Below are 18,524 nucleotides of genomic sequence, written 5' to 3' on the forward strand. Positions count from 1 at the left end.
TATACAGAGTGAGAGACGGGATAGATATATATTCAGCGACTCTGAAAACGTAAAATAAAAATAATAGAATAAGAGAGAGAGAGAGAGAGAGAGAGAGATAGAGATACTAGTAAGTGATGATTGTGATGTGATAAGAAATAAATTACGGTGCTCGGACAAGGGGTCCAAGGATACAGTTTGGTGAAGTGAAAATAAATTGCATTTGTCAACAATGGCGTGATCTTCTTAGATCTATACACTACAAGAACAACTTGATTTGCTCTAATATATAGATACCTCACTCTCCAGCGGCCAATATTTGGATTTATTCTTGTAATATGGTTGAACAACAACCTTTAAAATCCATGCTACGTGCCAATGTTGAACAGTAGGGAAGCTCGCGCTCTAATTAATTGCTTTTTGTTGTATGGTGCGCTCTCTTTTCTGCAGTCGAATTTAGATTCACCCAGAAGCAAATTTCGAAGGAGTATTTTTTTTCTTTCTATGCTGCAAGTTATGACAAAAATATGTACTCAGTGAGTTTTTCGTATGCATGTTCTAAATCTGTCCAAGGAGTTGAGATGATTGATGTAGGGGAGGTTTAGATTGAGTTCCTTGCTGATTTAGGAGCGTTGTCTAATAATGTAGTAAGAAAAGCACGTAGGAAACATGTCGCAAAAGGCTTGTACAAGTAACCAGAATGACGTTCGATTGTACGTTACATACGATTTTCTGACTGATCTACTAACAGATTACCACTCTTGGTATGTAGATACATTCCATAAATTCCATTAATAAATCGATACTCTCTCTGAAATAATGAGCGATTTTTCAATCGCTTTTCACATGCCCTTGGTAGTGATACAAAGACTCACTAAATTTGGAGCGGATTTTACACGCAAGTTTCACTTTGAAAAAGATGAAATTCACTCAACAAGATTGAAAGTCTAGTGAATTTAATTCATTTCCTTTGAGGAGTGAATCATTCACTCGACTCCAGAGATTAGAATACAGTGGCGTAATAAGGTAAACATTTTGAAGGGTGTAGCTGAGGTTTGTACGCAGTACACACTTTTCTGTTGTTGAAAAGGCGATTAGTGAATCGTACACAACGGCAGTCCAATTTAAAACACCAATTAATACTAGTGAAGAGACTATCACCTTGGCGCCGTAGAATAACATCTAGAGATGAAAGCACCAATTCTAATGATAAACATTTACATGCACTGATCTATGTCGGTGCTGTAATCAAGGTCTCATTGCCACCTGTTTTTTTATGATCTCTCTCATTGTACAATATTTAACATGTAGCCATATGTTCTTTTTTGTATGTTCCTCTATTTGTGAATCGTCATCATGATTTCGTTTTGTATTCAGAAGTATACTCTTAAGAGCCGAACAAAGCTAAACGTTAACAAGTGAGATAATGATGATTCGCCTTTGCTGTCTGTCCGTACATTATTCTGTCATTGCCTGTCTCTCGCTTTCTCAATCCTCTCCTTTACCCGTTTCCGTTTCCCCTGTTCCCTACCTCTTTCTCTTTTCAATGTGATCTTTGAATAATTCGCTATTCGCATGTCTTATCTCATCTTTTATGGTTTATCATTTTATGAAATCCTTAGGAAAGTCCGGAAGCATTAATTATCAAACAAAACACAAGAACCTGTAGATCACGAAAGAGGGGAATAAAAACATCAAACATTATGAGACTTTATTTCTTGATAGAATAGGGTGTTGTCGCAACTGCAATGGAGACAGTTTCAATAACAGAGTAAATGCATTGACAATGCCCATCAAATGACAATGAGCAGTTGGGAAATCTTCGTCGAAAATTGGTGAACCGGAAGAGCAGTTTCGTCCGAATTTTCGGAGGTGACGAAAAATTACGAATACGTCGTTTGTCCATAGTCCAGGAAGGAACCGCTGATTTAATTCACCAATTTTCGACAAAGCCTTCTTGGTTGTGCTTTGTCATAAAAGGCATTCGACAATACATTTTCTACGTTCTTGAATCCTTCGTGGTCGTGGAAGCGAGAACTCTCTTATGTTAATTTCCAATCGCTTGAGTCACGCAACCGGAGGCACTGAAACTGTATAGATTCGAATGAACCAAGGCAACTCATTGAGTTTTCTACAGGTTGTATGAGCTTGTATACTAGCAAGCGGGGGTATTTCTTATTCCATTCACATCCGCCGGCAGATTCGTTCATAATTATGCTCTCCTTGGTGTTTAAAGGATGGGTGGATCTTATGATATGTCTGGGTATGATATAAGTCTGTCATTGCTTCTGCTCCAGTCACATCACCAAAACTCTTAACCGACAACGGTATATATCATTGGAAATATCGTAGCTTTTGTCTGTCTACAGTCCGTTTCACCTGTCTGACTGGAACATTATTTGATATCAGAAGATAAAATATTATTAATTTAAATTCCAGGATTATCAGGACTTTCTAAAATAAAATAAAACTAAAGACTTATAACAATAATCACTTTCATCAAAACGTAAAAATCAACATCACCGTGTCTAATTGGCTTGCTTACGAATAAACCAATAAACCAATAAAATTTAAACATTTCTTTTCCAAATATACGGGGATATATTTCCATAATTGCTAAAGGCAGAATTTACATCTGATATTTTCTGTGTATCAGCTGATTGCATAAAGGAAAACACGATATATAAGGTTTCCCTTTAAAGAACTTCACAAAAGCAACGTAGCGTTATTCAATGTCTGTATACATTTTACTCGAATATGATCAACGCTGCCTAATGAATGGCAAATATCTTTTCATACCTGTGCGCAGGCAATATCGCCAAGGCTATATATATGCAATTGTTGATACCTTAGAAAGCAAACTGAAGAAAATCTAAAAATAAATTTTCTTTTTTAGTATCATTACCAATAGGATCAAAGATCTTAGTTCCAGAATGCTCTCTAGTATACTGAGTTGAGAATCTTATTTATTATAAAAGAGTATCCAGATATGAATCGAAATGCTCAATTGACTGTTAAAGCAAAAGTACATTGGTGAAGAATAAATCTTAAGAATACAATAAAATAAACTAAAATGCATTTAAAAGGAGTTACTAATACAATCTTTATTTGTTTGTTTATCAATTCCCACATATTAAAAAATACAAGATCAGAATTACAATTCTTGTTTTGGATCATGATCCTGGTATATAAACATCGTAAAAGAGTAATTAATATAAGTACATGCATTGATTCAGAGTACGAGACCAATTTGGAAGCATGGTATTTAGAGGTCATTGCAGAAACCAATCAAGAGGTGATTAAATAAATGTAAATGAATAAAGCAATTAATTGATGTCGATCAATTAAATTGATTTAGAAAATATAAATTATATGATAACCAGCAATAACAATTCTGAAAGTATATCTTAACTAAATTAGTACGAAAGGAGACAAAGAATTTGATTGTGTCTGCCTAAGATACTAGAAGTACATGGCTTTGGATTTCTATCTAGACAAAGGATAAAGATATTTTAATAAATCACCGATATTCATATTTATCTTTCCAAATTAATTGTTTAAGTTTTACAATGAATGCGTTTTCAGATGAAAAAATAACACAGGAATAATAGTCAGACACACACAAAACAAAACCGATGATAAAACATTCCCATGGACTGCCATGGATTTCGTATTTTGTCGACCTGCATGGAGTCGGTTTCGCCGTTATAGCACAAAATATTGCCCTGGAAATGTATTTCTAAACCACCACCATCTAAACACATCACACCACATTTTAATCAGTGGGCTTTTCCTCTTCGGTCTCCCGTCGTCTGCTTTATTGAACACAAATATAGCAAGATGACATTCTGCTCACATCAAACCCAACTCGTTGAGACATTCATTTTCCCTTCGCTCACTCTTTCCGATCATCATCTTTCCCACTCGATGCAATAAAAGTAAGGGAAGAGATCTTCACTTGATCGAGCAAACGGTGAAATAAAGATGAGAAGGGTCATTTCGTATGCATCGAGAGGTGTGCAACGCTTTTACGTATACAAACATTGTTGTATGCTACACTCCAAGGTTCAAGTGCGTATATATTTAGTTCAGATGAGAATGGCATGAGTGTGGTGAAAAACTGGGATGCATCCATCTTCCAAGGGCACATCAAGAAGACGGCTTTTGCAAACTTTTTCTCAGTCGAGAATTCTTGAACGTGTGCGACATGTTGGATCTACATTTATGTTCGTCTTTGAAGTACTCGATGCTATACCGATAAAAATAAACATAAACATAAATAAACCAAACTATTTGATAACAGTCTAACTTTGGTTTATGATGGATACAATGTGATACAAAGTTTGGATACAAATAAGTATAATTACATATATTTGTTTGCAGTCATGTAATCTGGAATTGCTTTAATCTAAAATCAGGTCAAAATTTGTGGTTTAACTATATATATGCATCACCAATTATAACACAAACCTCTATCAGTTATCAACACATTTAAGTTCAAATTATTTATGAATATCTCGACTTAATAGTCTTAAAACATGACGAAGGGGCACCGTAAAGATAAGAAAGCTAATAGCACTTAGATTTATCTTTACAAATTCGGCTTCCTATTAAGAGTTAATAGAAAGGGCGTAAGTTGAACTGCCCTTCAGCATGTTCAGAATAGACACCTGAGTGTATACCAAATTATAATCTTACTCAACCACAGGCAATCTCTACCACTGATATAAATGTTACCATTTATTACAAGTTTTTATCCAAACGGGTCCAAGGTGTTTAAAGTTCCAGCTAAATTTGTCTGGGTTGTAATAATTTTTGACGCGAGCCGATGGATGTATCGTCAAGTAGGCTAGCGGTTAATGAATGATGACATGCATCCTTGCATGCATAGAGAATGAAGGTTTTGGTGAATTTGGCACCGTTTGACCGACGAAGCGAGGCGACAGACCATCTTAAGTTTCTTGTACAGAACTAATACCTTAACAGTTCTCTCCCCATTTGCGTCACTCAGAAGAGTCCCTGAAGTACAGTGAGTATTGAACCGGATGGTAGTCAGGAGAAGAGAGGATATGAATACAGGCAAGGTTAAAACGGAGTCTAGGGAACAGTTAAGGTTAAATGGAAGTTATACGAGGTAGATATAGGTAATGTCAAGAAACTTTTGATGGAAATCTAAATCAAGGCTGAGGCTTGATGTTATAATGTACAAGAATCAGGATAATGCCTGAATGAGATTGAGGAGAGTACTGCGTGTCGATGATGCCACCTGAAGAATAGGAAACCTAGTATGTATCACACAAATAATCTAAACTGATTAATGAAATAAAATTGCGAGGAAATAAACAAACAAAAAATGAGCCATCATATCATACATGTAGAAAATGGAAAACATTATCAAATGCCAAGAAGGAAAAAGACGGGGATACCAACAAACTTATGAGGACAGGGGAAACATCAAAACACAAAAAGGTGAATTTGTATTTGAAGAGGGCAAAACAAAAAACAACAACAACGAAGTGCATGTGCACTCCTGGGCAAAACGAGATGAACATTACGCAGAGCAAAAATAGATGATTAATGACAGTGAGAATCGGTTTAGCATTTTGGTACAGTAACACCAACGAAACCAACTCCAAACCAATCGATGGTATGCCATTGGTAATAATGTAAGAGGTTTTTGTCGATCAGGAGTCGGTTTGGCCGATGCGACTGTAGCATGAAGAAGGCTTTTTGGAAACGAAGGCGTGTTATGTCAACAGAGCGTCGGATGGAACAACCACGTGACTATAATCATCCAAAGATATGAACTCCCTTTATTAAAGCAGTCGAATATACTGATTCTTATCAGAGGACAGGGGAGCGATGATTGTCACAAGGAGTCTACAGAATCAACGGAAATAATAACGCCTGGGCACAATGTAGTAATTGAATTCGTAGAGCCAGGTAAGGTAGGGAATTCCCCACTTGAGATGGAGACTTAGATTTTGAAGAAATGGCTACAGACACTCTCAGAAAATGTCCATCATTAAATGTGATATTGATAGGTCACGGAATGGTGCGACAAATTGCTATCATTATTGATTCAAATGTATCTTTCAACCATATTTCATCGATCATAAACTAGACATATTCAGAAATTACCCAGGCTACAGAGCCAACATGAATTCCTCTCTTATTCAATGCAAATAAAGAATCGATCGAAATGCATTTAGAAAGGTTGCGGTATTGCCAGTGGTAAACCCAATTTAAACTTTCTTATAATCATACACTGCATTTTCTCTCCTTCCCGAAAGGATTCTAATACATTTAGATTTTAATGTTTTTATTATCCTTTTGTGGAAAAAGGTTTGGTAGCGATTGTGTTATGGTTGTTTGAAAATGCTGGATAAAGTTGCGGTTTTCAGAATAACATAACAAAGATTTGTCATTTATTATTTTCTGCTTGTCTTAACAAAACGTATAACAAAATAGACCATGGAGACATGAAGAAACGGAGATTTTATGTACGATATGTACATAAAAAGAGTATATATATATATATTTTATGTATACATATATATATATATATATATATACTTCGGGAATACTATCCTTGTATAGAGTGCTCGATGTCCTTCACAGGAAGAGCTTTGAATAATAAACACAAGTTCACAAGGTTGACTGGAGGTTCATCAAATTTAATTGCAACTCTGAGTTTCACGCAACTTTGAGTTTCACGCAATTGCAGAGTTGCAATTAAATTTGATGAACCTCCAGTCAACCTTGTGAACTTGTGTTTATTATATATATATATATATATATATATATATATATGTGTGTGTGTGTGTGTGTGTAACATTATACATGTACAACAGCTTTTGGCAACTCTTTTATTTAAATATTTTGTGAAAGAAATGGATGAAGAGAACAGAACAATATATATATATATATATATATATATATATAAATGTATATATATATAATATGGTAGGCGTAGCTAAAATCAAGGTTCCCCAGAGCTATCTGCCCTTTGGAAAAATTGGTGATGCCGAAAAAATGTCTCAGCCGGGAATCGAACCCGGGCCTCTAGCTTTGAACGCCGATGCCTTAACCACTAGACCACAGAGACGGGTTAGTGGTTTGGGTGACCCCGATCCGATCGACCGTCAGATAGACAGATTTTCGACACTATACAAATTATAATTTCCGGCAGAGACATTTTTTTTTCGGCTTCACCAATTTTTCCAATGGGCAGATAGCTCTGGGGAACCTTGATTTAAGCTACGCCTACCATTGTTCTCTTCATCCATTTCTTTCACAAAATATTTAAATAAAAAGAGTTGCCAAAGCTGTTGTACATGTATGATATCACACATATATATATACTGTATATATATATATATATATATATATATCTCTCTATATATATATATATCTATATATATATATATGTATGTATGTATTCTTTTTGCGAAGGTCGAAAGCTTGGCTATCAAAAAGAGAAACCATCGTTCTTTTTCGTCACATTTATAAAATATGCATACTAGAGAGAACTATAAGATTTAAACATAATTTAGAAAGATCAAGCATCTATACATTGTCCATTTTTGCTAAAACCAATCGAACGTGCTATCAAAGATAGAGACCTACATAGTCCATCGATATGTCTTCTCATTTTACATTCATGCATTCAACATTCCAGCTATCCGTGGTTGGTAGATATTTCACATCCCTGCCTGGACCTCACCGTAAAGTGGCACACGTAGGATAGGATTTCGATCGAGCGAAAGTGGGCCTAAATCATGACTGCATAATACCACAACACATACTAATGAGCTCAAACCCTATACCAAATAGATGGTTTGCCGGACGCCGTGAGGAAATGTTTGCTTGTTTGATGCAGTTCTGCGTCAACAATGTTTGTAGATTTGTATGCGGCATGTGAGCTGAAATGTTAAGTACGAATGATTTGTGATACACTTGGACCAACTGGACCCCTTTGGACCTTGGGAGAACACCCGTTCGGCTGATGATGGCTATCCAGCCATGTTTTGAAAACGAATTAATAATTAAATATAAAAAAAATGCACCAATACGCCAAGGAAAGTATTATTGAATTGCTATAAAAGTTCTGAGACAATTATTGCAACGGTTTTTTGTAAGCTGAATACCAAGTAGAGCACTGATGTTATTTTATACATACATTATGTACAAGGTTGTGAGTCGGCGACGAAAGGAACTACATGTCACATTAATGATTTCAGCAACATCGTGCAAAGCGGGTCAGAATATAAGGGCCTTCACTTCTTTGAATACCATTCGGATGAAGTTAATCGACCGATTTTGCTTGAAACTAACATGCCACCTCTCGCAATTTCGTATCACATCAATAGTAATGCCATATAATATAAACATTTCAAATGTACATAAAACCAATGATATGAAAAAAATAGATCAAACCCAATCAATCAATCATATTGTGCATCAATCCTAGTAAGTGACATGTAGAACTGTCATATCGACCTGATTTTCCTGAGAATTTCAACAATAAATTTCGACATTAACAATGCCTTTTTCCTTTTCTGTTTGAAAATGTTAAAGATGTTTGATTACGTGTTTTGTCATTTCTATAATATATACATTCAGTGGCGAGAAAGTGATTAGACAATGAATACAATAGTAATTTTATTAATGTGTGCATTTATGTACAATCATCACGCTATAATTACACTTATCTCTTTATTGATTCGTTCATTTCTCTATGCAGAGTTACTCGAAGCCTGTTCAATGATTATCAAGTATTGTTCTTTCAACATGTTCAAGGAGCCCTGTAAATACAAATTAAAATACACATTACAATAGTAAAACAAAACTTAGCATAAAGGCAACTGCACACCTTGCGATTGGTCTGCGACTCAGTTTTGGAATAAAACGTAGTAGAATTTGATGCTAATAATGAGACTTGGAATATCTTACTGTGTAAAGTTCGAAATCATCATACGAAAACCGATGTTCAAATCTGTGACTATGCTATCATCCTTCTTAGAAGAAAAACAAATTTAATATCTAGTCGTAATGACGCCATAGCAGTCGTACGATTGGCTACGATTTGAAACTAATTTGGCCTTTACTCCAAAATAAAGGCGTACAATCTTACAAAGTGGTTATATTAGTATTCTTTCAATTAATCTTAATCTCAAACAAAATGATATGGTCCATTCACATTTTCAGAAAATGAGCAAAATGCGATTTGTTCCAAAATCGGATCGCGAACAGTCGTAAGGTGTGCGGTGGCCTTAAGACAATGGGGTATGGCGTTGGATACAAAACATTGTGCAAAGCTATCATGTATCTATGATCATGTTTTCATACCTATCACATGCACGTCCGCACACCCACACACACTCACAGCCATCCTGTCCTGAGTTTCTTCCACCCACGCATCATCAACCATTATACGTCTTTGACACACACACAATATTAGCAAAGTCAAATCCACCCAAGGAAAATATTGAATTGAATAAATAGAAAAAAAATCAATCTAGCATATCCAACGCTGAAAATTTCATCAAAATCGGATGTAAAATAAGAGAGTTATGACATTTTAAAGTTTCGCTTATTTTTCACAAAACGGTGATATGCACAACTAAGTGACATGCAAATGAGACAGTAAATGATGTCCCTCACTTATTATTTATTTTGCTTTTTATTGTTTGAATTATACAATATTTCATTTTTTTTACAGAACAATATGAACCAACTTGACTGAACCATTATAGTATCAAACAAAGCTAATTCCACTTGTTCAGGCAAGAATTAATCACTTGACAATAAGGAGAAAATTAAAAGATTTCATGTTATAATAAAAATACAAAAAATGGTAAGTGAGTGATGGCATCAGTTCCCTCATTTGCATACCAACTGGTATGTGCATATAAATTTTTTGTGTATTAAGCGATACTTTAAAATTTCATAACTTTCTTATTTTGCAACTGATTTGATGAAATTTTCAGTGTTTTGCTTGTTCGATTTTGCTCTTTTTATTCAAATCAACTTCTTGCTGGGGTAGACTTGTCCTTTAAAAAAGATGCTTATTACACTGTTATGTCTTTAGGACTACCTTGAAACTAGAAGACCATGAACACACTAAGAAGATGATCAGAGTTAATATAGATAAATTTGTTGATAAACAAACCATGAAGTCTCAAATCACTTTCAATAAAATCTGGCGTCTAGGGTAGACACGCCAATGACATCATGCATGATTACTACATAATCAGAATAAGAAAGGTCCAAATTCCTTGATAAGTGAAAATTGATCGGCCTCCATTCACAAATGTGATAACTCGCATAACCTTTCGCAGTAATAGAAATAAAAGTTACCCTTTCTTGTTCTTGATAAATGATTCTCTGTTCTTGATAACATCTGAAGGTAAATGTGTCTCATATGGGATTTGTTGTCTTGATTTTATTGGGGGTTCATCATCCTACTGGGTCATTTGAGAATGAATTACATCTCTATTGTATTCTCCTTTGTGTGAGAGAGCTAAATTTCTAACGACTTAATCTCACTCTGTATAAATTCTATAATAAATGGCTTGCAAATTGTTTCATTGGATATGGATACCAGGGGGTAACCACAGATTTATTTACCGACCTAGATGACACGTGAATGTGAAATTTGGGTATTTCGGTGAATTGTTCTCCTTGAAATTTTCCCCAATTACTAAAAAACAACGCAAACCGTCTGAAGATCGAAGATGCGTATAATAGGGTAGGCGAATTGTACGCCATGATAAAATATTAAGTAATATCTTTATAAACTTATCTCTGATCAGAACGTAGAGAGAGAGAGAGAGGGGGGGGTTGGGGGAGGTGGTGTGGAAATGACATAAATGGAAAGAGGGATAGTAAGATAGGGGAAGGTGAGAAACATCCATGCAGAGAGATTGAGAGAGAGCAAGAGAGAGAGAGAGAGAGAGAGAAAGGGCTTGGGGGCGAAATAGTATGTAGGAATAAGATACCTGTGTTTGTGTGTTTGACATAATATTGGCTTCAGAAATGATGGGGGTAATATAACAGTTAGAAAAAGGCATATAAAAGACTTACGACTCGATCGATTTGTTTTGTTGGCTATAAAGAAAATGTTTTGGCGCGGAACCTTGAGTTAATAGCTCTTTACGGTATGTTTATGGTACATCTGTCGAAGATCTGTAAATTCTCTATAACAAGGCTCGGGATATACGAGCTTGCTTCGTGCTCTCATATTAAACGACTCTATACTTGGTTTATTATCTCAACGAACGCATCATTGCCCGAATGGAAATACAAAGAATGCGATGCACATAAATGACATGTAGTATCTGGCTTTTGAGACATCTCGTGCAATATTTTCTATCGTCAAGACGGGTTAGACATTTGTCAACAATGCAGCTAGGGTCCACACCTTATATCACCAACCGTTAAGATGACACGACATTTGCTCCCGTGACAATTGCTCCGGGCTTAATTTCGTCGAAGATGTATAGGGTAAGGGTTGCAATAGTGTTTTATGTTAGGTTTAGGGTAGAATGTAACATTAAACCCAAAGATTGAAGATGTTCATTCGATTAGTGTGTTGAATGTAGAGGGGAGCAATTGTCGCCGGAGCAAATGTCATGGTGTCCTGTATCCAAAGGTAGCTGGCCGAATGAACTAAAATGGAAGAGTGAGTGTATGCACGTGAGTGAGAGAGGGTGTGTGGGTGTGTGTGTGTGAGAGAGAGAGAGCAGGGAGGGTGGGGGTAGAAAGCTTTTATTTGTGAGGGGGATGACATGAGTAACATTCGTTCACCCGCCAAACCTGGTCTCCCTTCACGTACCCATGCATGACAGCGGTGCACACCAATTCCCATGCTCTACGTTATTACCTGGTAATTGGAGGGTCCCTGGTAAAATCTCCCTTACACGCCGTGATGTAGGAATAAAACACCACTCACTCGACCAACAGCTGCTAACATTAAAGGTCGTTGTATTGATCTTGTAAACCCCTTCGGGAAGGCCAGTTCGTCGCTTCAAAATTCGATGACAGAATATCGAGTTGATAATTTATCTAATATGAAAAATAAAATGATAGTCACCTCACTATATACCATCGCCGATGAGTCTATAATGTTCTTCAATTCGGCGTATATGAACTGTGAGAAAAAAGTAATCCCAAGAGTAGTATGGGCTTAAGCATCTAAAGAAAAATCTAGACAAATTATGAGGTGAATAAGGTGAATACTTTGCTATTTGCACCATCATATTAAATTGCCTTTTTTCTCAAATCACACGCCACACCAAAACAGGAATCACTGCCCTGTAACTTCTAACTTCTTGAAATCATCTGATTGCTTTTGGAAGATTTTCAACGATGAAAATTCACAACTTTTATTGTATTATCATGCATATTAAAGTTCACATGCTATAGTTCCTTTACCGTGTTTGCGTCTGCTCATTCCCAATAACGACCAGTATTTTGTCATCTGTTTATCATTTTGTGCGTTTATCAATTCGATATGATTACTTACGTAGTTAATTCAAACAACAATAATTACTTTATCAAGTAATCGATAAATTAATCATGTTAAAAAGGCAGTTATAACCATAGACTTTATGCAAATTTATATGAAATCTGTTATCCAACATTAATATTATTGTATAAGGCAGTCCATGTGCATAATCTATATTACACATTATGGTAAACGTGAGGGTATAGGTGATATTCAATTCAGTCGATATGAAACAATAATAAATTTGAGGCTAAAACTGTTTTTACAAAATATTAGAACTAGCCTCTTCAAGCAAGGTGTGATACATTTTGCAGTTTGAAATCCAAAAGAATGAAAATCATTGTAAATCCCTGCAGCGAACTCTCTAATATCTGCAATTCGGAAAAAATGTAGCTACAGAGCACCCTTACCATGTTTTTACACACCAATTCCTTTTTATAACTTGATTATTATTTGGTTTCATTTTAAGAAGCGACTGAATTGAGTGTGAAGTGATGTCGAAGTAATAATTCACAAAAAAATATGTACAGCCATCATTTTGATATGGAAGAAATAACGAAAGAGCATTATCTGACACAATATTACACATCCATATCATTTCTTTGTCGTTTTATGTTATTTTACAGATGAAGACATGATGAAATGCTCTAAGTCTTGAAACATATACCGATAGCATAAAAAAAGAAATGCTGGGTCGCTTCATTGCTCACTCTCACTAAATGGTAAGTTGGTATACACTATATACAAAGACGATGGGAGGCTTTATATCAGAACTTGGAACTTTTATTTGCAACATTAAAAAATGTTACAATTAGAGGAAGTGAATTATTGGAACTATTACCACCGTCTGCTCAAACTTAATAACAATAATAATGATACTACTACTACTACTACCACCACTACTACTACTATCATCACTACTACTACTACTACTACTACTACTACTACTACTACTACTACTACTAACAATAATAATAATTAGGATAATGATAATGAATAATGATAATACTTCTACTATACTACTACTACTACTACTATTATTACTACTACTACCACCACTACTACTACTACTACTTCTACTACTACTACTACTACTACTACTACTACTACTACTACTACTACTCCTTTTACTACTACTACTGTTACTACTACTACTACTACTACTATTTATCATATATCTCATTTAATGAGCCACCATGCCTTTGGATTATTCGTACAATCAATCTTGCAATAAATTACATTCCGTGAACAGCTTGCGTCGAAATAATAACTTTGAGTAAATTTCATAGCATTCCTTTACTGATAATACGATCTTCACAAATTATTCAACGTAGAAACTGTATTTCTAAAATAATGCATCATAATAACGTTAATGCAAACTTAATACGGATAGATTTTTAATTCGATGAAAAGTTTTGATCCATCCGCCTATAAGTGAATTTAACGTCACCACCATGCTGAGCAGATGAATAGTGCACTGAGTAGACTAACGAACATAATGCTGAACGCTATATTGAACATCATTTTAATAAATATGATTCGAGCAAACCAATTTAACTTTTCGAGGAGACGCGAGCCTCGGCAAGAAACACATATTTTAGTAACCATGACTGATTCGTTAAACAGCTTCTTTTGGCATCTGCTCTCCAATCTACACTACTCAATCTATCATCGTATGATTTAACTTCACACAGTCATTATAAATAAACCTATGCAATACGGAAAACAAGTGCAAAATTTCATGCAGAAGTAGAACAAAACCCGATATAAAAACTTGGCTTACAAATAATGTTACAGGGATATAAAGTAGTCTACTGACATTATGTTTCAAAGATGCTAATCATATTCCACCACTGATACACAACACTCCTCACTTTGAATTGCAACAAGGCCACCGAGAGGATGGGCGAGGGGTGAGGAGGGGGGGGGGGGGAGGAGGTGGTTTTCAATTGTGGAATAAGGACGTGCCCATGATTAAAAAACTAAAAGCTAAAAGTAAGACAGAATACATCATGTAGAACAATTTTTATGCTGTCGTTATATTTACCCCAGGTTGTGTCTCGCTAACTCCTTAGTATACCATTATGAGGCGCCGAATGTACCAATATTATATAGAACAATTGTTTGTTATATAATCATTATTTATTAAATAATAACTATTATTTATATATAATTTACATTTTATTTGTAAATAACTACTATTATATAAAATATCATTTCTAATTATTTATATATAATTCCAAGTAATACTTCATTATTTGTAAATAATAATAGTTCGACATTCCATTATTTATAAATAATGATTATTTGTTTTTCATTATTTATAAATAATGATTATTTGTTTTTCATTATTTATAAATAATGATTATTTGTTTTTCATTATTTACAAATAATGATTATTTGTTTTTCATTATTTATAAATAATGATTATTTGTTTTTCATTATTTATAAATAATGATTATTTGTTTTTCATTATTTACAAATAATGATTATTTGTTTTTCATTATTTATAAATAATGATTATTTGTTTTTCATTATTTATAAATAATGATTATTTGTTTTTCATTATTTACAAATAATGATTATTTGTTTTTCATTATTTATAAATAATTTGTTGAGTTTTCCATTATTTATAAATAATGATTATTTGTTAAATAATGAAAACGTCTACTTCATTATTTATAAATAATTTTTTCGAGTGCACCATTATTCTCATTATTTATAAATAATCATTATTTAATGTTCGAGTTTTCCATTATTTATAAATAAAGATTATTTGTTAAATAATGAAATATCTACTTCATTATTTATAAATAATAATTTTGTTTCAATATCCCATTATTTATAAATAATCATTATTTATAAACAATTTTTACAGTTTGCCATTATATACAAATAATCATTATTTATATACAAATAACCATTATTTATTAAATAATGCCATTATTTATTAAATAATGGAAAACCCGCTATAACATGCAAATGTGGGACCGCCCATGATATGAATATTCATGTTGCGATTTCCTTTTTCGTGATTTTTCTTCACAAATTTTTGTCCATTTCCTCTTCATAATGACATTTCTTGAAGCAATTTTCTAGGGATATGGTCTGATTGTAATATTCTTCATTTTCTATATAACTTCGTCTTCGTAGAAATATCAAAAAGTGTAATTTTATACGATTTTTCCTACAGTTCACAATCCCCATAGGCGCGCGTGTATCGTAGGGACAACCGGTGAATCGACGGAGTGCTCTTCATCGAAATACTACGTTGGTTGGTCCCCGGAAGTGGCGGGCGGAATTTAGCCCGAATCTTTGATGGAAGTCGATCAAGTGCATATGAGCTGAGAGAGTGAAATATCAGTGTACTTGTACAGGCCCTTCTACTTTTTATAAATATTTCTTGTTGCTTTTTTTGTTAAGTTAATTTTTCCTGGTGTAGAGATAAGTTTCAGTTCTAATAATGCACTTCAAATACATTTTGGAGTGTCTGTTTGAGGCGTTTGGGGCGATTTCACCCTGGCCCCAAAATGCTCGCAACGACAATACGGGGGCATGATGACCCCTAAATTTTTAAAAACTTATTTTTCTATTGAAAATTATCACAAAATTCACCAAAAGTGTGCACAAAAGCCTTCGTATTTCACTTTTAAAACTCCAAAAAGTGCCCAAATGACAAGCTTGGTCGCTTCGCTGTGTCGCTTTCAACTTGAGAACGTTTACGCGTCTGCTTACCCCCCCCCTCCTCCGAAAGAAATTCTGTATATGGCCATGCTCTAAAGAGCCTGGCACATTGATTTATGTATACTTCATTTTCATTATTTTTATCTCATTATCATCATGGCCTTACGCAGAATTTTTTCCGGGGGGGGGGGTGGGGGGAGCAGGACGCGCGTAAACTTTCTCATAAAAATCTTGAAAAAGCGAAGCGACCAAGCTTGTCATTTGAGCTTGGTCGCGTCGCTGTCTCGCTTTCAAGATTTTTTTGAGAAACTTTACGCGCGTCCTAGCTGCTCCCCCCCCCCCGGTAAAAATTTTGTGTAAGGCCATGATGATAATGTGATAAAAAAAATGAAAATGAAAAGTACATATAAATCAATGTGCCATATGCTCTTTTGAGCATGGCCATTCACAGAATTTCTTTCGGGGGGTGGGGGCAGACGCGCGTAAACGTTCTCAAGTTGAAAGCGAGACAGCAAAGCGACCAAGCTTGTCATTTGGGCTTGGTCCCGTGGCTGTCTCGCTTTCAAGATTTTTTTGAGAAAGTTTACGCGCGTCATGCTCTGGCCCCGGCCCCCCTGGAAAAAATTATGCGTAAGGCCATGTTGATAATGAGATAAAAATAATGAAAATGAAAGTATACATAAATCAATGTGCCAGGCTCTTTAGAGCATGGCCGTATACAGAATTTCTTTCGGAGGAGGGGGGGGGGGGAAGCAGACGCGTAAACGTTCTCAAGTTGAAAGCGACACAGCGAAGCGACCAAGCTTGTCATTTGGGCAATTTTTGGAGTTTTAAAAATGAAATACGAAGGCTTTCGTGCACACTTTTGGTGAATTTTGTGATAATTTTCAATAGAAAAATAAGTTTTTAAAAATGTAGGGGTCATCATGACCCCGTATTGTCGTTGCGAGCATTTTGGGGCCAGGGTGAAATCGCCCCAAACGCCTCAAACAGACACTCCAAAATGTATTTGAAGTGCATTATTAGAACTGAAACTTATCTCTACACCAGGAAAAATTAACTTAACAAAAAAAGCAACAAGAAATATTTATAAAAAGTAGAAGGGCCTGTACAAGTACACTGATATTTCACTCTCTCAGCTCATATGCACTTGATCGACTTCCATCGAGGATTCGGGCTAAATTCCGCCCGCCACTTCCGGGGACCAACCAACGTAGTATTTCGATGAAGAGCACTCCGTCGATTCACCGGTTGTCCCTACGATACACGCGCGCCTATGGGGATTGTGAACTGTAGGAAAAATCGTATAAAATTACACTTTTTGATATTTCTACGAAGACGAAGTTATATAGAAAATGAAGAATATTACAATCAAACCATACCCCTAGAAAATTGCTTCAAGAAATGTCATTATGAAGAGGAAATGGACAAACATTTGTGAAGAAAAATCACGAAAAAGGAAATCGCATCATGAATATTCATATCATGGGCGGTCCCACATTTGCATGTTATAGCGAGTTTTCCATTATTTAATAAATAATGGCATTATTTAATAAATAATGGTTATTTGTATATAAATAATGATTATTTGTATATAATGGCAAACTGTAAAAATTGTTTATAAATAATGATTATTTATAAATAATGGGATATTGAAACAAAATTATTATTTATAAATAATGAAGTAGATATTTCATTATTTAACAAATAATCTTTATTTATAAATAATGGAAAACTCGAACATTAAATAATGATTATTTATAAATAATGAGAATAATGGTGCACTCGAAAAAATTATTTATAAATAATGAAGTAGACGTTTTCATTATTTAACAAATAATCATTATTTATAAATAATGGAAAACTCAACAAATTATTTATAAATAATGAAAAACAAATAATCATTATTTGTAAATAATGAAAAACAAATAATCATTATTTATAAATAATGGAAAACTCAACAAATTATTTATAAATAATGAAAAACAAATAATCATTATTTATAAATAATGAAAAACAAATAATCATTATTTGTAAATAATTAAAAACAAATAATCATTATTTATAAATAATGAAAAACAAATAATCATTATTTGTAAATAATGAAAAACAAATAATCATTATTTATAAATAATGAAAAACAAATAATCATTATTTATAAATAATGAAAAACAAATAATCATTATTTATAAATAATGGAATGTCGAACTATTATTATTTACAAATAATGAAGTATTACTTGGAATTATATATAAATAATTAGAAATGATATTTTATATAATAGTAGTTATTTACAAATAAAATGTAAATTATATATAAATAATAGTTATTATTTAATAAATAATGATTA

The sequence above is a fragment of the Lytechinus pictus genome, chromosome 3 (genome assembly GCF_037042905.1).
Source record: "Lytechinus pictus isolate F3 Inbred chromosome 3, Lp3.0, whole genome shotgun sequence".
NCBI lineage: Eukaryota > Metazoa > Echinodermata > Echinoidea > Temnopleuroida > Toxopneustidae > Lytechinus > Lytechinus pictus.